At 46.1% G+C, this 22,368-nt stretch overlaps 1 pseudogene; it reads left to right on the top strand.

Annotated features, from left to right (window-relative positions):
• Positions 1-22,368, top strand: part of LOC122939393 — a 50,160-nt pseudogene that overhangs the window by 17,810 nt on the left and 9,982 nt on the right.

Here is a 22,368-nt window from a genome sequence, read left to right as displayed (position 1 = left end):
AAATGTGACTGACAAACGGTCTGGGCAGCCTAAAAACAGTGAGCAATTGAGGATCAGCAGCTCAATGATCCACAGCTGCAGATCGATCAGTTAATCAAGTCCTTTGGAGGAGTTAATCTGCCTAATCTCGCCCTACTGTCGCAGCCGCAACCTCTCCCTACGCTAATCAGAGCAGAGTGACGGGCGGCGCTATGTGACTCCAGCTTAAATAGAGGCTGGGTCACATGGTGCTCTGGCCAATCACAGCCATGCCAATAGTAGGCATGGCTGTGATGGCCTCTTGGGGCAAGTAGTATGACGCTTGTTGATTGGCTGCTTTGCAGCCTTTCAAAAAGCGCCAAGAAAGCGTCACAAAAGCGCGAAGAAAGCGACGAACACCGAACCCGAACCCGGACTTTTACGAAAATGTCCGGGTTCGGGTCCGTGTCACGGACACCCCAAAATTCGGTACGAACCCGAACTATACAGTTCGAGTTCGCTCATCCCTATTCATTAGCAATACTATATTTGCTTTTGTTTTAGTCTATCCCATCATTAATCATATATGGATGCGGTGGACACCATTATCTGTATGGTGACGTTTAGTCGGGAAGTCCTGCCTTGTAGGACAAACTGTGTCTATCATATATACTGCACGATCCTTGGACACCGTGAGTTATCCCCTTGATGGGGTTCATAACTGTGGTGGCGGTGTTTCACCTAATAAGTTTTGGAGGTGTTCATATCTGTGTGCATATGCATATGTGTGTGTGTGTATATGTATATGTATGTATATATATATATACATATATGTGTATCTTTTTCTCCTTGCAGATACTTACCTCTAAATCATCCTATGCGAGACTTGGATCCACGTGCCAGTGAATTTGATATTAATTCGTCCTCTCTCCCCTCCTATGAGCACCAACTGATCCAATTTTTTTATATTTATTTTTGTTTGTGAATTGACACCACTGATAGTTGAACGGTCTCTAATATATGGATACCCTAGTATATTCTGGGGCCTCCATCCGCTCTACTTCTCTCAGTCTTTACTATTTTTCATCTAACGATACGATATATATAAAATTATTTACCCCCTGATGATCCCACACCATGGGGGAAACGCGTTAGGGTTGTGCCAATCTATTTTATTTGTGATATCAGAATAGGGTGTCGTTTTAGCAAGTTAGTCTTATGTACCCTGTACCTCTTGGTGAGATCACCACTAGGGTTGTGTACAGTGTGCACATTTTGTTGTGTGTTTGGTCCATTTTGTCTGGATGTGCATTGGTCCACCGACAGTCTGATAACTACTAGCCTATTTTTTATAGGGCATTACAGGAGTCGCTAGACTAGGATCGAGGGCAGGGGGTCCCCACCATTAGGGGTCGCCCCTGGGCAGAGGGTCTAGCCTCAGGGCATGCAATTAGGGATAGTTCCCCAATCAAGGTAATTAGTATGTTCTTCTCTGGTGGATCCTTGCACCTCGGGACATCAGTGGATCTTTTGTTGTGGCATTTATTATTAAAAGTGTAATCCTTCTACAAAGGGTTATTGCCTAGCTGGACTTCAGTACTTACTCTACCCCTTAACCCATTACATATAATTCTATTTAGAATTGCTGGACTTTAATTCTTTACAGTAAGTAACCCAGAAACTGCAGTTCCTGAACAGCAAACACAAATTTTTTCAACTTAGCATATAATTTATTCTCCCTCATACAAACCCTCAGGGTGTAGGCTATGTGTTACGACATGGCAAACAGAGTCCCACCCCATTGTATATGTAGGTCAGTGATGATTATTTACTTTTTACTACTACCTGCGGGCACATTATTAAATAGAACCTGTCATTAACTTTATGTAGCCAATACTAACAGCAGAATAAAGTACAGACAGGCGAGTTGATTTCAGCTGTCATTTATAAGTTAAAAGTAAGTGGTTGCCGAGAACAAACATCACAATCATTGCAGACTAGGCCTGGAAAAGAGTCATGGCCACCTGAGAAGAGTCATGGTTAATCCTGAATTCCTGCTCTCCCTGTCCACCTGCTGATGATTGACAATCTTCTACCTAGTTCTCTCTCTTTCTTTCTAGGAGAGAACTGCCAATCATCAGCAGATGGGCATCGAGAGCAGGAGATTATGACTAACCATGACTCTTCTCAAGTAGATTTGACTCTTTTCCAGGCCCAGGATGCAATAATTGTGATGCTGGTTCTCAGCAAACACTTACTTTTAGCTCATGAGTAGAGTTGAGCGAACACCTGGATGTTCGGGTTCGAGAAGTTCGGCCGAACATCCCGGAAATGTTCGGGTTCGGGATCCGAACCCGATCCGAACTTCGTCCCGAACCCCATTGAAGTCAATGGGGACCCGAACTTTTCGGCACTAAAAAGGCTGTAAAACAGCCCAGGAAAGAGCTAGAGGGCTGCAAAAGGCAGCAACATGTAGGTAAATCCCCTGCAAACAAATGTGGATAGGTAAATGAATTAAAATAAAAATTAAATAAATAAAAATTAACCAAAATCAATTGGAGAGAGGTTCCATAGCAGAGAATCTGGCTTCCCGTCACCCACCACTGGAACAGTCCATTCTCAGATATTTAGGCCCCGGCACCCAGGCAGAGGAGAGAGGTCCCGTAACAGAGAATCTGTCTTCATGTCAGCAGAGAATTAGTCTGCATGTCATAGCAGAGAATGAGGCTTCACGTCAGCCACCACTGCAACAGTCCATTGGCATATATTTAGGCCCAGCACCCAGGCAGAGGAGGGAGGTCCCGTAACAGAGAATCTGTCTTCATGTCAGCAGAGAATTAGTCTGCATGTCATAGCAGAGAATGAGGCTTCACGTCAGCCACCACTGCAACAGTCCATTGGCATATATTTAGGCCCAGCACACACACAGGCAGAGGAGAGAGGTCCCGTAACAGACAATCTGGCTTCATGTCAGCAGAGAATTAGTCTGCATGTCATAGCAGAGAATGAGGCTTCACGTCAGCCACCACTGCAACAGTCCATTGGCATATATTTAGGCCCAGCACACACACAGGCAGAGGAGAGAGGTCCCGTAACAGAGAATCTGTCTTCATGTCAGCAGAGAATTAGTCTGCATGTCATAGCAGAGAATGAGGCTTCACGTCAGCCACCACTGCAACAGTCCATTGGCATATATTTAGGCCCAGCACACACACAGGCAGAGGAGAGAGGTCCCGTAACAGAGAATCTGTCTTCATGTCAGCAGAGAATCAGTCTTCATATCATAGCAGAGAATCAGGCTTCACGTCACCCACCACTGTAAGAGTCAATTTTCATAAATTTAGGCCCAGAACCCAGGCAGAGGAGAAAGGTCCCGTAACAGACAATCTGGCTTCATGTCAGCAGAGAATCAGTCTTCATATCATAGCAGAGAATCAGGCTTCACGTCACCCACCACTGTAAGAGTCAATTTTCATAAATTTAGGCCCAGAACCCAGGCAGAGGAGAAAGGTCCCGTAACAGACAATCTGGCTTCATGTCAGCAGAGAATCAGTCTTCATATCATAGCAGAGAATCAGGCTTCACGTCACCCACCACTGTAAGAGTCAATTTTCATAAATTTAGGCCCAGAACCCAGGCAGAGGAGAAAGGTCCCGTAACAGACAATCTGGCTTCATGTCAGCAGAGAATCAGTCTTCATATCATAGCAGAGAATCAGGCTTCACGTCACCCACCACTGTAAGAGTCAATTTTCATAAATTTAGGCCCAGAACCCAGGCAGAGGAGAAAGGTCCCGTAACAGACAATCTGGCTTCATGTCAGCAGAGAATCAGTCTTCATATCATAGCAGAGAATCAGGCTTCACGTCACCCACCACTGTAAGAGTCAATTTTCATAAATTTAGGCCCAGAACCCAGGCAGAGGAGAAAGGTCCCGTAACAGACAATCTGGCTTCATGTCAGCAGAGAATCAGTCTTCATATCATAGCAGAGAATCAGGCTTCACGTCACCCACCACTGTAAGAGTCAATTTTCATAAATTTAGGCCCAGAACCCAGGCAGAGGAGAAAGGTCCCGTAACAGACAATCTGGCTTCATGTCAGCAGAGAATCAGTCTTCATATCATAGCAGAGAATCAGGCTTCACGTCACCCACCACTGTAAGAGTCAATTTTCATAAATTTAGGCCCAGAACCCAGGCAGAGGAGAAAGGTCCCGTAACAGACAATCTGGCTTCATGTCAGCAGAGAATCAGTCTTCATATCATAGCAGAGAATCAGGCTTCACGTCACCCACCACTGTAAGAGTCAATTTTCATAAATTTAGGCCCAGAACCCAGGCAGAGGAGAAAGGTCCCGTAACAGACAATCTGGCTTCATGTCAGCAGAGAATTAGTCTGCATGTCATAGCAGAGAATGAGGCTTCACGTCACCCACCACTGCAACAGTCCATTGGCATATATTCAGGCCCAGCACCCAGGCAGAGGAGAGAGGTCCCGTAACAGAGGATCTGGCTTCATGTCAGCAGAGAATCAGTCTGCATGTCATAGTAGAGAATCAGGCTTCACGTCAGCCACCACTGCAACAGTCCATTGTCATAAATTTAGGCCCAGCACCCAGGCAGAGGAGAGAGGTCCCGTAACAGAGGATCTGGCTTCATGTCAGCAGAGAATCAGTCTGCATGTCATAGCAGAGAATCAGGCTTCACGTCAGCCACCACTGCAACAGTCCATTGTCATAAATTTAGGCCCAGCACCCAGGCAGAGGAGAGAGGTCCCGTAACAGACAATCTGGCTTCATGTCAGCAGAGAATTAGTCTGCATGTCATAGCAGAGAATCAGGCTTCATGTCAGCCACCACTGCAACAGTCCATTGGCATATATTTAGGCCTAGCACACAGGCAGAGGAGAGGTTCATTCAACTTTGGGTAGCATCGCAATATAATGGTAAAATGAAAATAAAAATAGGATTGAATGAGGAAGTGCCCTGGAGTCCAATAATATATGGTTATGGGGAGGTAGTTAATGTCTAATCTGGACAAGGGACGGACAGGTCCTGTGGGATCCATGCCTGGTTCATTTTTATGAACGTCAGCTTGTCCACATTGGCTGTAGACAGGCGGCTGCGTTTGTCTGTAATGACGCCCCCTGCCGTGCTGAATACACGTTCAGACAAAACGCTGGCTGCCGGGCAGGCCAGCACCTCCAAGGCATAAAAGGCTAGCTCTGGCCACGTGGACAATTTAGAGACCCAGAAGTTGAATGGGGCCGAACCATCAGTCAGTACGTGGAGGGGTGTGCACACGTACTGTTCCACCATGTTAGTGAAATGTTGCCTCCTGCTAACACGTTGCGTATCAGGTGGTGGTGCAGTTAGCTGTGGCGTGTTGACAAAAGTTTTCCACATCTCTGCCATGCTAACCCTGCCCTCAGAGGAGCTGGCCGTGACACAGCTGCCTTGGCGACCTCTTGCTCCTCCTCTGCCTTGGCCTTGGGCTTCCACTTGTTCCCCTGTGACATTTGGGAATGCTCTCAGTAGCGCGTCTACCAACGTGCGCTTGTACTCGCGCATCTTCCTATCACGCTCCAGTGCAGGAAGTAAGGTGGGCACATTGTCTTTGTAGCGTGGATCCAGCAGGGTGGCAACCCAGTAGTCCGCACAGGTTAAAATGTGGGCAACTCTGCTGTCGTTGCGCAGGCACTGCAGCATGTAGTCGCTCATGTGTGCCAGGCTGCCCAGGGGTAAGGACAAGCTGTCCTCTGTGGGAGGCGTATCGTCATCGTCCTGCCTTTCCCCCCAGCCACGCACCAGTGATGGACCCGAGCTGCGTTGGGTGCCACCCCGCTGTGACCATGCTTCATCCTCATCCTCCTCCACCTCCTCCTCATCCTCGTCCTCCTCGTCCTCCAGTAGTGGGCCCTGGCTGGCCACATTTGTACCTGGCCTCTGCTGTTGCAAAAAACCTCCCTCTGAGTCACTTCGAAGAGACTGGCCTGAAAGTGCTAAAAATGACCCCTCTTCCTCATCCTCCTCCTCCTCCTCCTGGGCCACCTCCTGTTCCATCATCGCCCTAAGTGTTTTCTCAAGGAGACATAGAAGTGGTATTGTAACGCTGATAACGGTGTCATCGCCACTGGCCATGTTGGTGGAGTACTCGAAACAGCGCAACAGGGCACACAGGTCTCGCATGGAGGCCCAGTCATTGGTGGTGAAGTGGTGCTGTTCTGTAGTGCGACTGACCCGTGCGTGCTGCAGCTGAAACTCCACTATGGCCTGCTGCTGCTCGCACAGTCTGTCCAGCATGTGCAAGGTGGAGTTCCACCTGGTGGGCACGTCGCATATGAGGCGGTGAGCGGGAAGGCCGAAGTTACGCTGTAGCGCAGACAGGCGAGCAGCGGCAGGATGTGAACGCCGGAAGCGCGAACAGACGGCCCGCACTTTATGCAGCAGCTCTGACATGTCGGGGTAGTTGTGAATGAACTTCTGCACCACCAAATTCAGCACATGCGCCAAGCAAGGGATGTGCGTCAAATTGGCTAGTCCCAGAGCTGCAACGAGATTTCGCCCATTATCACACACCACCAGGCCGGGCTTGAGGCTCACCGGCAGCAACCACTCGTCGGTCTGTTGTTCTATACCCCGCCACAACTCCTGTGCGGTGTGGGGCCTGTCCCCCAAACATATGAGTTTCAGAATGGCCTGCTGACGTTTACCCCGGGCTGTGCTGAAGTTGGTGGTGAAGGTGTGTGGCTGACTGGATGAGCAGGTGGAAGAAGAGGAGGAGGAAGCCGAGAAGGAGGAGGTGGCAACAGGAGGCAAAGAATGTTGCCCTGCGATCCTTGGCGGCGGAAGGACGTGCGCCAAACAGCTCTCCGCCTGGGGCCCAGCTGCCACTACATTTACCCAGTGTGCAGTTAGGGAGATATAGCGTCCCTGGCCGTGCTTACTGGTCCACGTATCTGTGGTTAGGTGGACCTTGCCACAGATGGCGTTGCGCAGTGCACACTTGATTTTATCGGATACTTGGTTGTGCAGGGAAGGCACGGCTCTCTTGGAGAAGTAGTGCCGGCTGGGAACAACATACTGTGGGACAGCAAGCGACATGAGCTGTTTGAAGCTGTCTGTGTCCACCAGCCTAAATGACAGCATTTCATAGGCCAGTAGTTTAGAAATGCTGGCATTCAGGGCCAGGGATCGAGGGTGGCTAGGTGGGAATTTACGCTTTCTATCAAATGTTTGTGAGATGGAGAGCTGAACGCTGGCGTGTGACATGGTTGAGACGCTTGGTGACGGAGGTGGTGGTGGTGGTGTTGGTGGTACATCCCCTGTTTGCTGGGCGGCAGGTGCCAACGTTCCTCCAGAGGCGGAGGAAGAGGCCGAGGCGGCAGCAGCAGAATAGGCCGAGGCGGCAGCAGCAGAAGAGGTAGCAGGGGGAGCCTGAGTGACTTCCTTGGTTTTAAGGTGTTTACTCCACTGCAGTTCATGCTTTGCATGCAGGTGCCTGGTCATGCAGGTTGTGCTCAGGTTCAGAACGTTAATGCCTCGCTTCAGGCTCTGATGGCACAGCGTGCAAACCACTCGGGTCTTGTCGTCAGCACATTGTTTGAAGAAGTGCCATGCCAGGGAACTCCTTGAAGCTGCCTTTGGGGTGCTCGGTCCCAGATGGCGGCGGTCAGTAGCAGGCGGAGTCTCTTGGCGGCGGGTGTTCTGCTTTTGCCCACTGCTCCCTCTTTTGCTACGCTGTTGGCTCGGTCTCACCACTGCCTCTTCCTCCGAACTGTGAAAGTCAGTGGCACGACCTTCATTCCATGTGGGGTCTAGGACCTCATCGTCCCCTGCATCGTCTTCCACCCAGTCTTGATCCCTGACCTCCTGTTCAGTCTGCACACTGCAGAAAGACGCAGCAGTTGGCACCTGTGTTTCGTCATCATCAGAGACATGCTGAGGTGGTATTCCCATGTCCTCATCATCAGGAAACATAAGTGGTTGTGCGTCAGTGCATTCTATGTCTTTCACCGCTGGGGAAGGGCTAGGTGGATGCCCTTGGGAAACCCTGCCAGCGGAGTCTTCAAACAGCATAAGAGACTGCTGCATAACTTGAGGCTGAGACAGTTTCCCTGGTATGCATGGGGGTGATGTGACAGACTGATGGGGTTGGTTTTCAGGCGCCATCTGTGCGCTTTCTGCAGAAGACTGGGTGGGAGATAATGTGAACGTGCTGGATCCACTGTCGGCCACCCAATTGACTAATGCCTGTACCTGCTCAGGCCTTACCATCCTTAGAACGGCATTGGGCCCCACCATATATCGCTGTAAATTCTGGCGGCTACTGGGACCTGAGGTAGTTGGTACACTAGGACGTGTGGATGTGGCAGAACGGCCACGTCCTCTCCCAGCACCAGAGGGTCCACTAACACCACCACGACCATGTCCACGTCCGCGTCCCTTACTAGATGTTTTTCTCATTGTTATGGTTCACCACAACAACAAATATATTATTTGGCCCAATGTATTGTATTCAAATTCAGCGGGATATAAATTTGAGGCCTAGTATTTAGGCGCTGGGTGACCGGTATGGATTTAGTGACAGAATTAGACTTGGAAATGCACAGAAGCGTGTGTGTGAAGTTATTCTGAATGACCCTATGTGCACCTTCAATATTATATACCCTTTTAGGGATAGATTTCAAATAGCTCTGATATAGCAGAAACCACTAAATTATGAAATTGCTAAATTGGGAATTGTACTTCAACCCAGAACAAAAAATGTGCTTTGACGGACACTAAATATCTTGCCCAGCAACAACAGTACAGCGGTGGGTAACGAGAGATTTAGAGGGATTTAAATTTGAGGCCTAGTATTTAGGCGCTGGGTCACCGGTATGGATTTAGTGACAGAATTAGACTTGGAAATGCACAGAAGCGTGTGTGTGAAGTTATTCTGAATGACCCTATGTGCACCTTCAATATTATATACCCTTTTAGGGATAGATTTCAAATAGCTCTGATATAGCAGAAACCACTAAATTATGAAATTGCTAAATTGGGAATTGTACTTCAACCCAGAACAAAAAATGTGCTTTGACGGACACTAAATATCTTGCCCAGCAACAACAGTACAGCGGTGGGTAACGAGAGATTTAGAGGGATTTAAATTTGAGGCCTAGTATTTAGGCGCTGGGTGACAGGTATGGGTTTAGTGACAGAATTAGACTTGGAAATACACAGTAGCGGGTGTGTGTGAAGTTATTCTGAATGACCCAATGTGCACCTTCAATATTATATACCCTTTTTGGGATAGATTTCAAATAGCTCTGATATAGCAGGAACCACTAAATTATGAAATTGCTAAATTGGGAATTGTATTTCAACCCAGAACAAGAAATGTGCTTGAACGGACACTAAATAACTCGCCCAGCTACAGCACTAGGGACAGATTTAGCTGGATATAAATTTGAGGCCTAGTATTTAGGCGCTGGGTGACCGGTATGGATTTAGTGACAGAATTAGACTGGGATATGGCCAAAAAATAAACAGACTATTGCTGGTTAAATGCACTTGGTGTGACAGCTTCACCCTGATGTAGGCTTTAGCCAAAAAACAACCACACCATTGAGGGTTAAATGCACTTGGTGACAGGCGCAGCTTGCCCCTGATTTTGTATATGGCCAAAAAATGAACAGACTATTGCTGGTTAAATGCACTTGGTGTGACAGCTTCACCCTGATGTAGGCTTTAGCCAAAAAACAACCACACCATTGAGGGTTAAATGCACTTGGTGACAGGCGCAGCTTGCCCCTGATTTTGTATATGGCCAAAAAATGAACAGACTATTGCTGGTTAAATGCACTTGGTGTCACAGCTTCACCCTGATGTAGGCTTTAGCCAAAAAACAACCACACCATTGAGGGTTAAATGCACTTGGTGACAGGCGCAGCTTGCCCCTGATTTTGTATATGGCCAAAAAATGAACAGACTATTGCTGGATAAATGCACTTGGTGTGACAGCTTCACCCTGATGTAGGCTTTAGCCAAAAAACAACCACACCATTGAGGGTTAAATGCACTTGGTCGCAGCTTGTGCTGGCGCACCACAAGACACAAAATGGCCGCCGATCACCCCAGAAAAATGAGACTGACAAACGGTCTGTGCAGCCTAAAAACAGTGAGCAATTGAGGATCAGCAGCTCAATGATCCACAGCTGCAGATCGATCAGTTAATCAAGTCCTTTGGAGGAGTTAATCTGCCTAATCTCGCCCTACTGTCGCAGCCGCAACCTCTCCCTACGCTAATCAGAGCAGAGTGACGGGCGGCGCTATGTGACTCCAGCTTAAATAGAGGCTGGGTCACATGGTGCTCTGGCCAATCACAGCCATGCCAATAGTAGGCATGGCTGTGATGGCCTCTTGGGGCAAGTAGTATGACGCTTGTTGATTGGCTGCTTTGCAGCCTTTCAAAAAGCGCCAAGAAAGCGTCACAAAAGCGCGAAGAAAGCGACGAACACCGAACCCGAACCCGGACTTTTACGAAAATGTCCGGGTTCGGGTCCGTGTCACGGACACCCCAAAATTCGGTACGAACCCGAACTATACAGTTCGAGTTCGCTCATCCCTACTCATGAGTGACACACCACTGAAATCAGCATTTCTGTCACTAATTTATGCTACCCTCAGTGAGGTCAGCATAAAGTTGACAGGTTCCCTTTAATGGTTGCATGGGTTGTGCGAATCTGGTACAAGCTGTGAGTATGGCTGTAGTAGGCTTGATAGAATGTAGCACTGTTCTTTTGGAGTTGTAGAACTGAGCAGGTTTCTAGTGAAAATCTGTATGAATTTGAGTAGTGAAGTCTTGCAGATTGTGGTTATTAGAGCTCTTATGAAGTTGAGAGGAGTTCTGATGAGTCTGAAAACCGCAAAAAGTACAAGTTCAAATTTTTTTGCGGTGCGGAGGCATGGACAGAAACACCATGGAAACACTCTGTACTGCTTCCATGGGGTTCCAATCCATGCTTCCGTTCCCCATCTCTGTGATTGCAGAACCATTCAAGTGAATGGGTCTGCATCCGTGATGCGGAGTGCACACGGACCGGTGCCCGTGTATTGTGGACCCGCCGTATGTGTGCCGCAATGTGGCCATGGGCACACAACGTTCGTGTGCAAGAGGCCTAAGGAACATAGACACACATACACTGCCTGTCCAAAAAAAAAAAAAAGGTCACACACTCTAATATTTCGTTGGACCGCCTTTAGCTTTGATTACGGCACACATTCACTGTGGCATTGTTTCGATAAACTTCTGCAATGTCACAAGATTTATTTCCATCCAGTGTTGCATACATTTTCACCAAGATCTTGCATTGATAATGGTAGAGTCTGACTGCTGCGCAAATCCTTCTCCAGCACATCCAAAAGATTCTCAATGGGGTTAAGGTGTGGACTCTGTGGCGGCCAATCCATGTGTGAAAATGATGTCTCATGCTCCCTGAACCACTCTCACAATTTGAGCCCGATGAGTCCTGGCTTTGTCATCTTGGAATATGCCCGTGCCATCAGGGAAGAAAAAATCCATTGATGGAAATACCTGGTCATTAAGTATGTTCAGGTAGTCAGCTGACCTAATTCTTGGAGCACAATCTCCTTAGATTTTTTCTCTCCTTGATGCATGCAAATGATTTGACCCTTCCCAAACAGACTAACATCTTTTTCACGACCCCGAGATGTGTCTTTCGACATAGTTGTTTAAGAAATGAAAAGCAACTTATTGCACCAGTTGGGGTTAAATAACTTATTGCCAGCTGAATATAAATCGCCAATGAAGTAATTATCCAATAGGAGGCTCATAACTATTTGCTTAATTAAATCCAGGTGGCGACTTTTGTTTTGGACATGCAGTGTATATATAGCTCTGTGTTCCCCCTTTGCTGAGGTGAGAATGTGTCTCAGGAAAGCTGGATGAACGCTTGAGAGATAAGAGGCAGGAAAGGGGAGCTGACTGCTGAGGAATACGTTGAGGAAGGATGGGAGGGCAGAGTAAATCTGTCACATGTGAACCCAGCCTTAAAGAAAAATTATTATATACAGTATGTGCACCACCAATTGAGTAACCAATGAATTTTGTAGCAGAGATTTGATGGATACTCAGCAAAGCTGTGTGTGAAGTCTGTACTCCAAGAATAAGGCCCCTTTCACACGAGCCAGTATTCTGCACAGGTGCAATGCGTGATGCGAATGCATTGCACCTGCACGGAATCCGGACCCATTCATTTCAATGGGGTTGTGTACATGTGCGTTGGTTTTCACGCATCACTTTTTCGTTGCGTGAAAATCACAGCATGTTCTATATTCTGCGTTTTTCACGCAATGCTGGCCCCATAAAAGTGAATGGAGCTGTGTGAAAATCACATTGCATCCGCAAACAAGTGCGGATGTGATGCATTTTTCACATATGGTTGCTAAGAGATGTTGTTCGTATACATTCAGTTTTTTATCACGCGCGTGCAAAATGCATTAAATCGCATTGCACCCGCGCGATAAAAACTGAACTGAAAGCAATCACAGACAAAACTGAATGACTTTGTTTGCAAACTCACACATTTTTCACTGAACGCATTCGCAACGCATCTGGACCTAATCCACACACACTCATCTGCAAGGGGCCTAATGGTGTGATTCAGAGCTGTGTTTGCATAAATGTATATAATGCTGCAGCAAGGAATGGAAATTTGAAGGTGTATGAAATAAGAAAGTGGAGCACAACATTTTTTTGCAATCCACATTGGGGATTTTAATGTTTTCTTGGGAGATTTTTTTGTATTATTTATTGAGCTCGAAGTGTATTGGAAACACTTCCTATGGGACTTCATTAGAGAAGAGCGAATCAAAGTTGACGAAGTGGAATTTGATTTGCACAAAATCCGAATTTCCTCACGCTTCTTGGTAACGAATCAAATTTTTTCCTAAAATGGCTGCTGCACGTGTTAGGACATGGAGCAAGGAACTCTGGGAACGAGGGATAACCCACAATGCCATGCATGCAGCCAATCAGCAGCCAGCCCTGTGATGCCACAGCCCTATAAATAGCCTCAGCCACCTTGGATTCAGCCATTTTCTAGTGTACTTAGTGCAGGGAGAGATGTCAGCAGGCACTAGGGACAGGGCTAGGAAAGACTTGAAAACTTTTATTTTGCTATATAGAAGTTCAGGGAAAGGATAGGGAGGAATCATTGCACAGTATTAAAGCAGAACATGGTTCAGTAGGGGAGTTTACAGCTTGGGTAATAGGGACAATCCTATTACACCTTGCTGCACTGACTGTGGATCCAAATTGCCATTATACAGCTCTGTAATTCCAGCAAACCATTCTTGTTATTGAGGTGCAATTGCTGTTTGATACAGTCATTAACAGGGTTTATTACAAGGAAATATTTCTGTCTCATTTTTCCTTGTCCAGTGCAGTTATATGTTCTAAAGCATTTTTTGGCTTGTATTTGCCTACTCAGCAGAGTGGTAGTTTTTTTTTTATTAAGCAGCCGGAGGAGGTGAACATGGCCATTTGCTAAATCTGTGGGCAGAAGGTGAAGCGTGGCCAGGGTGCCAATGTTGGCACCACTGCCCTGCGTCAACATATGCAGCGTCATCATAAAGTGGCCTGGGAGAACCGTGGCTCCAATGTTGTGGTCCAGCCTGCCGCAGCAACCGCTGCATCACCTAGTGGCACACACCCGATTTCAGGCAGTCAAGGCTCCACCACCTCAGCCTAAGGGAGCTGTCTGTCCTTCCCATCATCTACCGGTCCTGATGCTCCTGCTCTTTGTCCTCCTACTCCTCGTCACTCATTTCATCAGCAGTCGATCGATGAAGTGATTGCCAAGAGACAGCAATATGCGTGTGCTCATCGTATGGAGCAGAAGCTGAACGTGCTCCTGGCCAAATTTCTGGTACTGCAGTCCCTTCTTTTCCAAGTGGTGGAGTCTGCACCTTTCAGAGAAATGATGGCTCATGCAGAGCCGAGGTGGAGAGTCCCAAGATGTAATTTTTTTACCAAAAAGGCAGCTATGCACACGTATGTAGAACAGAAGGTGGGCCAGTCCTTCAGCATGTCGGTGTCTGCCAAAATGACAGCGCCGATGGGTGGAGCTATAACTACAGTCAGGAGCAATACATCTCTTTTACGGCCCACTAGGTGAATGTGGTTCCTACACAGCCACACCAGCAACTTGGCTAGGTGACGCTGCTTCTGCCTCCACATTCTCATGCCATTGGTCCTGAGACAATGTCCGCCTCTGCCTCCTCAACCTCCACCGTTTCCTCTGCCTCCCCTGTAGGGACAATTCACAGTGCCCCTGAAGCATACCACATGTGCAGGGCACAGCTGTGTCATGCTGTTCTACACCACATTGGACTGGGCAAACGCAGTCACACAGGGGAGAAACTGCTCCATGTCCTGGCTTTCTCCACGGCAACTCAAAATCGGAACCATCTTGACCGACAACAGGAGGAACAGGGTGTCGGCGCTGCGTTAAGGAGGGCTGAGCCATGCGCCCTGCATGGCACATGTGTTAAATCTGGTTGTCAAATGGTTTCTAAAGTCCTCTATCCATCTGCAAGACATCCTAAAATGGCTAGGAAACATTGCATGCACTTCAGCCACTCGTACACCGCAAAGCACACCCTCCTTGAGCTGCAGCGGCAGAACAGCAGCCCTTAGCATGGACTGATACGCGACATTTCCACCAATTGGAATTCCACCCTCCATATGTTGGACCGACTATACAAATAGAGAAAGGCCGTAACTGATTTCTTGATGAACCTAACGGACAGGAGTATTCCTTTGTGTAAGTTCAATGTCAGCCAGCGGCAGCTCATGCGTGACACATGCTGTTTGCTCAAGCCCTTTGAGGAGGCCATGTTATTTGTCAGTTGCCAGGACTACGGGATAAACAACATCATTCCACTGCTTCATGTCCTGGAACAGATGCTGGTAAATCTGGCTGTTGAGGCGTGGCTTCAGAGCGATGAGGAAGACGAGGCAGAGTACACAGACACACTGTGTCAGTATGCAGTGGAGATGGAGGCAGGGAGGGCCTCCAAGTCACTTGCACAAATGGCCTGATGCATGCTCACTTGCTTGCGTAGTGACAGACAAATTGTCATCATTCGGCCGATGGATGACTTTTCGCTCTCCACCTTGTTGGATCCTCGCTACTGGTCCAAAATGGGGGCCTTTTTTACGCCTGCTGAGAGGGAGGACAAACTGAACTACTATAGATACATCCTATGTAGTCAGTTGGCCGCTGCCTATCAGCGCCATTGTCCATCCTCTCGCAGGTCTGACCGGGAGGCCCTCTGCGCTCACATTCCTCTGCCATGGCTGCTGTGGCAGGCTGGGGGGGGGTAGGAGCAGTTCCAGCTCCATCAGCTGCAACCTGAGTCTGGAGTCCCTGATGAGCAGCTTACCTCACCCGCCTACTGAAGAAACTACTCACCAGCAGCAGCTGCTAAACCTGGAGCAGGACCTGAACCAGCAGGTGGTGGCATACTTGGACAGCACCCTGCAGCCCCACATTAAAGATCCCCTGACGAAGCATGGAGCAAAACCCGTGTCGGGCAGGATTGTTGAGATTGCTCTAACTGTTTGTTATCGTCTTGTGTTTGTAAGCATAGTAAATCTTTTATACACTGGCTTTGCAAGAGGTGCTTTACTATTGGAGCGATTAAATGTCTTTTTAGCAGTGTTAAAAGAAGACTAAAGACTGCGTTTGTGAGTACAATTACGTGAATACAATTGCTGGTGACATACAGTTCTTCACTATTGGCATAATTTCTGACATCCCACAGGAACCCTGAATTGGAGATAGTGGGACCTGATAAACTGCCTATGTCTCTAGAATTGGATGGGTCAAGCTTGAAGAGGTTTTATTCTTCTGGATAGGAAACACGTGGTCCCACAAAAATGCATGGAGAAGATCCATCAGTCATGGTCCATATCGGAACAAATGACAAAGTTTTAGGTAGGTGGATCGTCCTTAATAATGATTTTAGGGATTTAGGTCACAAGCTTAGGGCAAGGACCTCAAAGGTAGTGTTTTCATAAAATACCACAAGCGACACAAGAAAGGCAGCAGGAGATTAGGGAGGTTAACAAGTGGCTCAAGAACTGGTGTAGGAAAGATGGTTTTGGGTTCCTGGAAAACTGAGCCTACTTCTCTGTCGGATAAAGGCTCTATCGTAGGGATGGACTGCACCTCAATGGGGAAGGTCAGCTGTGTTGGGGAGAAGATGGCTAAAAGGTTGGAGGAGTGTTTAAACTAGGGACTGGAGGGAAGGGCAATTACGTTCTAGGATGGGAAGATAGTGAAGATAGAGACCGGGGACAAGGTAGGGAGACTGGGGGAGGAATGGAAGGAGGGACTAGAATAGTTCAGAAGTAGAGTTCAGTGGACACCTGGATGTTCGGGTTCGGCAGGTTCGGGTTCAGGACCCGAACCTGACCCCGAACCCCATTGAAGTCAATGGGGACCCGAACTTTTGGGCACTAAAATGGCTCTAAAATAGTCCTGGAAAGGGCTAGAGGGCTGCAAAAGGCATCAAAATGTGCTTAAGAGCATGGCAACTGTTCTGCAAACAAATATGGATAAGGAAATTACTTAAAATAACATAAAATACAGAAAAATTAAAAATAACAATCTGGATCTAGGAGTAGCAGGTTGAGGAGGCGGTGGATGGGTGGATGTGATGGTGTACAGTCGTGGCCCAAAGTTTTGAGAATTACATAAATATTGGAAATTGGAAAAGTTGCTGCTTAAGTTTTTTGAATAGCAATTTGCATATACTCCAGAATGTTATGAAGATTGATCAGATGAATTGCATAGTCCTTCTTTGCCATGAAAATTAACTTAATCCCCAAAAAAACTTTCCACTGCATTTTGTTGCTGTCATTAAAGGACCTGCTGAGATCATTTCAGTAATCGTCTTGTTAACTCAGGTGAGAGTGTTGACAAGCACAAGGCTGGAGATCATTATGTCAGGCTGATTGGGTTAAGGCCTCTTTCACACTTGCGTTGTCCGGATCCGGCGTGTACTCCACTGCCGGAATTACACGCCGGATCCGGAAAAACGCAAGTGTACTGAAAGCATTTGAAGACGGATCCGTCTTCAAAATGCTTTCAGTGTTACTATGGCACCCAGGACGCTATTAAAGTCCTGGTTGCCATAGTAGGAGCGGGGAGCGGGGGAGCTGTATACTTACAATCCGCACGGCTCCCGGGGCACTCCAGAGTGACGTCAGAGCGCCCCATGCGCATGGATGACGTGCCATGCGATCACGTCATCCATGCGCGTGGGGTGCCCTGACGTCACTCTGGAGCGCCCCGGGAGCCGCACGGAAGGTAAGTATGCTGCTCCCCGCTACACTTTACCATGGCTGCCAGGACTTTAGCGTCCTGGCAGCCATGGTAACCACTCTAAAAAAGCTAAACGTCGGATCCGGCAATGCGCCGAAACGACATTTAGCTTAAGGCCGGATCCGGATCAATGCCTTTCAATGGGCATTAATTCCGGATCCGGCCTTGCGGCAAGTTTTCAGGATTTTTGGCCGGAGCAAAAAGCGCAGCATGCTGCGGTATTTTCTCTGGCCAAAAAACGTTCCGTTCCGGAACTGAAGACATCCTGATGCATCCTGAATGGAATTTACTCCATTCAGAATGCATTAGGATAAAACTTATCAGGATTCTTCCGGCATAGAGCCCTGACGACGGAACTCTATGCCGGAAGACAATAAAGCAGGTGTGAAAGAGCCCTAAAATGGCAGACTTGACCTGTTAAAAGAAGGGTGATGCTTGAAATCATTGTTCTTCCATTGTTAACCATGGTGTCCTGCAAATAAATGCGTGCAGCCATCATTGCGTTGCATAAAAATGGCTTCACAGGCAAGGATATTGTGGCTACTAAGATTGCACTTCAATCAACAATTTATAGGATCATCAAGAACTTCAAGGAAAGTGGTTCAATTCTTGTTAAGAAGGCTTCAGGGCGTCCAAGAAAGTCCAGCAAGCGCCAGGATCGTCTCCTAAAGAGGATTCAGCTGCAGGATCGGAGTGCCACCAGTGCAGAGCTTGGTCAGGAATGGCAGCAGGCAGGTGTGAGCACATCTGCACGCACAGTGAGGCGAAGACTTTTGGAAGATGGCCTGGTGTCAAGAGGGGCAGCAAAGAAGCCGCTTCTCTCCAAAAAAACATCAGGGACAGATTGATCTTCAGACTGCTGAGGACTGGGGCAAAGTCATATTCTCCGATGGTCATGCCAACAGTAAAGCATCCTGAGACCATTTATGTGTGAGGTTGCTTCTCATCCAAGGGAGTGGGCTCACTCACAATTTTGCCCAAAAACACAGCCATGAATAAAGAATGGTACCAAAAGACCCATGCACTGGTGGCACTCCATTCCCGCAGCTGAATCCTCTTTAGAAGACGATCCTGGCGCTTGCTGGACTTCCTTGGATGCTCTGAAGCCTTCTTAACAAGAATTTAACCTCTTTCCTTGAAGTTCTTGATGATCCTATACATTGTTGATTGAGGTGCAATCTTAGTAGCCACAATATCCTTGCCTGTGAAGCCATTTTTATGCAACGCAATGAGGGCTGCACGCGTTTCTTTGCAGGTCACCATGGTTAACAATGGAGGAACAATGAGTTCAAGCATCACCCTCCTTTTAACAGGTCAAGTCTGCCATTTTAACCCAATCAGCCTGACATAATGATCTCCAGCCTTGTGCTCGTCAACATTCTCACCTGAGTTAACAAGACGATTACTGAAATGATCTCAGCAGGTCCTTTAATGACAACAATGAAATGCAGTGGAAAGGGTTTTTTGGGATTAAGTTAATTTTCATGGCAAAGAAGGACTATGCAATTCATCTGATCACTCTTCATAACATTCTGGAGTATATGCAAATTGCTATTTTAAAAACTTAAGCAGCAACTTTTTCATTATCCAATATTTATGTAATTCTCAAAACTTTTGGCTGTCAGAACTATTGGGTATGAATAAAGTCCATAATTATAAGGCCTATATAAGAGTATGGACATGAGCCTAAGGGACAACCATTTTTGTCTTATTTTAAAAGGCAGAGTGATTTTTTTTTCTTTACTCTGAAATTGCTAACCTAAGGTTTACGATATATACCAAAGTGTTTACCTAAGTCTGTTTTGTGAGAAGGAGATGTCCCAAGGTCTAATGAAATGTAATTGCCTAGATAAGACAATGTATTTGAGTTCTGATGATTTTTAGTGAATAGAAAGACTCTAATCTTTTTTTGTGGTTTTATATAAATCAATGTATGAGTAGATTGATTTTATATTATCAAATTTAATAGGTGTGCTGAATATATAGTATATATATAAGAGTATGGTCCTTATAGCTATGTTCAGTATTAAGAGTAGAAACGAGGTACAAATTCCTCTGTCATTTTTAGAATCTCTCTCAGTATAACACACAAATTAATTATTTCTTTCCTTGAGATTTTCTTGAATGTAGAAATGTGGACACAGGTGATCATGAACAAAGAGGAAAATATATCACCAGCAGGTGATAAGAGACACAAGCGCTGGTGCACAATAACAATCGGCTAGTCCTTAAGGTTTGGACTGTTACCTAGTACCAGTCTGAGTGACCAGGTAGTGTGCTGCTAGAATGGTAAAGATGGTAAGTCGGTGGTTAGTGCTGCTATAGCCCCTACCCTCAGTACCTTGTTCGTTCTTCACTCCAAAATGATCCCGCTGTCGATGCTCCACTGTACTGATTCTTCTGGGTTCCTTTTGTAAAGATGTTAGTGTCCTTTTAGATCGCGGCGCTCTTCTTGCTCTCCTGTCAACGGCAGCGCAGCCCCGGCCGGAAGCACGCGCGGCGTGAGGGAGCTTGATTCGTTACCCGGGAAACCTGCTTGCGGTGACGTCACCTGGCACCAATTCTCATCAATAATAGCCTTGATAGATACAGGTAGCCAAGTTATTATTTTTAAAGTATTTCCAACAATTGCAGGATGTATCTTCTAACAGGTATAAGTTAAAAAGTTTTAATGCTAACCTGGTAAGTGTCTCAGGCAATGCCCTCAAGGTTTTAGGTAAAGCTTGGCTGGATTTTAAAGTAGGAAACAAAATAATTAGCCATCCTACATTGATCGTGGATATGCCCATTGATAGATTGATTATTGGCATCGATTTCCTGAAAAGATTAAGTCCAGTTATTGATTTTGTTAATAAGGTGATATGGTCTCAAGTGAGGATGCCCATTAATTATGAACAATCACAATTCTATCACAATAGGCGTAACTGCCATATGATAGAGGAAAGGCCAGATTCCATTGAGGTACATTTCCGAAATAGCCAAGTCCCTGATGTCTCTTTCTTGCAAATCACTCCAAATTCCACTATAGGTGAACAGGAAGATAACACCATATGTGTGTCTCCTGAACGAGTAAAAGATGTCTGTTTGGAAGGGGATGTTCTTACAATCCACCTACACCCAGAAACTACTGACCCTACTGGGTTTAATGGTCACGAACAATTCCTAGTGGGAATGGAAAAGGTGGATGATGAGATGTTCTTCCCAGTACAGGTGAATGACTTAGGAAGAACAAAGAGGGCTAAATTGGATTTGCGCCATGAAAACAGTTATATTAGTAGGGATCTACTAAATCAAGTGGCCAATTCTAAAGTGATTCGATATCCAAATCCACAAGATAATTGGATACATGACTTAGATAATGACTCTGATGATCATAATATAATTGCAAAATGTATATTAACCATTTCTATTGCAGGAAAATCGGCTACTCATTTATTCCTGGTGCTTGATGAACCCAGATATCCTATGTACATTGGTAACAATATTTTACATCGTTTTGCTATCCATGTGGATATAGTGAATTCCACATTGTGGACAAGATTAAAAGGGAATCCTGATGGTTTTATGGATGATCATGAAGCACTCAAGTCATCCCAGATACTGCCTTATGCAGTCAGTGTATTAGTGCCACGAGATATAATCATCCCTCCAGGTACTAATAATTTCCTGTTACCCATTCAGGTGTCAAAAGGCCAAAAATTAAAGAATTGTGATGCATTGATATGCCTATCAAACAGAATGCAACAATTAGGTATTTCAGTAAATCATACCCCTATGGTGAATTTACAAACCTTTAAAACCCACATAATTGTTAATAATGGTATGCCAAATGAAGTTCATTTGTCTAAAGACACTATCATTGGTATGGCATTAGATTCAGATTATTATACTTTCGGGTTTCAGAATATAATTATTGGCCTAATACCTGAATCGTATCTAACAGAAGAACAATTGGTTGAACAAACATTTTATTCTTCTCCTGAAGGATTATTCACCATTAGTTCAGTATATCCTTTTAATCTTGAAGAAGGTACCTGTAAGGTAGAGGAATCCTCTCTTACCTTTGATCATACAATCAATGAGCAGGAAGCCCAGGAATATCATGAGTTTGCTGAAAAAGCAGGTAAGTCAAATCATGACCTCACTGACAGGTTGGAGGAAACCTATGAAATAGGTCAACCAGAAGTTTTCCCAGGGTTTATGGAAATGGTCCAGCAACAAATCTCATTAGCTGATGGATGCTCCAATGACCCAGAGCGACAACAACTAAAGGAAGTTCTCTTAGAATTCAAGGATATCTTTGCTAAAGATTCCTTTGATTGTGGTCTGACTGACATACACATTGCCAGGATCCAGACTGATCCTGAGGCACCTCCCGTTTATATCAAGCAATATCGTCTTCCACTAGCTTGTTACGACTCGCTAGCGGAAATAATCCAAAATCTCAAGGAGAGAGGTATTATAAGACCAGTGCACAGTTCTTATAACAATCCTATTCTTAGAATTCTTAAACCGAATGGTCAATGGCGTTTATGTGCTGATCTTCGTCAGCTAAATAAACGTGTATATATGTCCGGCTGGCCCGTGCCATATATAGACCAATGCTTGGTGCAAATGCAAGGTGCTAGGATCTTTACCACCTTAGATTGTGCTCAGGGATATTGGACCATCAAAGTAAGCCCTGAAGATCAATACAAATTAGCCTTTACTTTTGGTAAAGAACAATTTGCCTGGACTAGACTACCGTTTGGGTACATAAATTCAGGTCATGAATTTGCGGTATTTTTACATAAGGCTATGCCTGATGCCACAGAAAGAGGAAATTTAACTTATGTAGATGACATTTTGATGAAAAGTACTTCATTTGACCAGCATATTCAAGAAATTAGGCATGTACTGAATCAGTTGAAAGAGGCAGGTGTGAAGAAAGCCCAGTGGTGTCGAACTAAGGTAAATTTCCTTGGACATGAGGTTACCTGTGAAGGCCTGAATCCCCAGAAGAAAAAGGTGG

This window comes from Bufo gargarizans, chromosome 5 (genome assembly GCF_014858855.1).
Source record: "Bufo gargarizans isolate SCDJY-AF-19 chromosome 5, ASM1485885v1, whole genome shotgun sequence".
NCBI classification, from domain to species: domain Eukaryota; kingdom Metazoa; phylum Chordata; class Amphibia; order Anura; family Bufonidae; genus Bufo; species Bufo gargarizans.
This window is presented reverse-complemented; position numbering and strand designations above follow the sequence as displayed.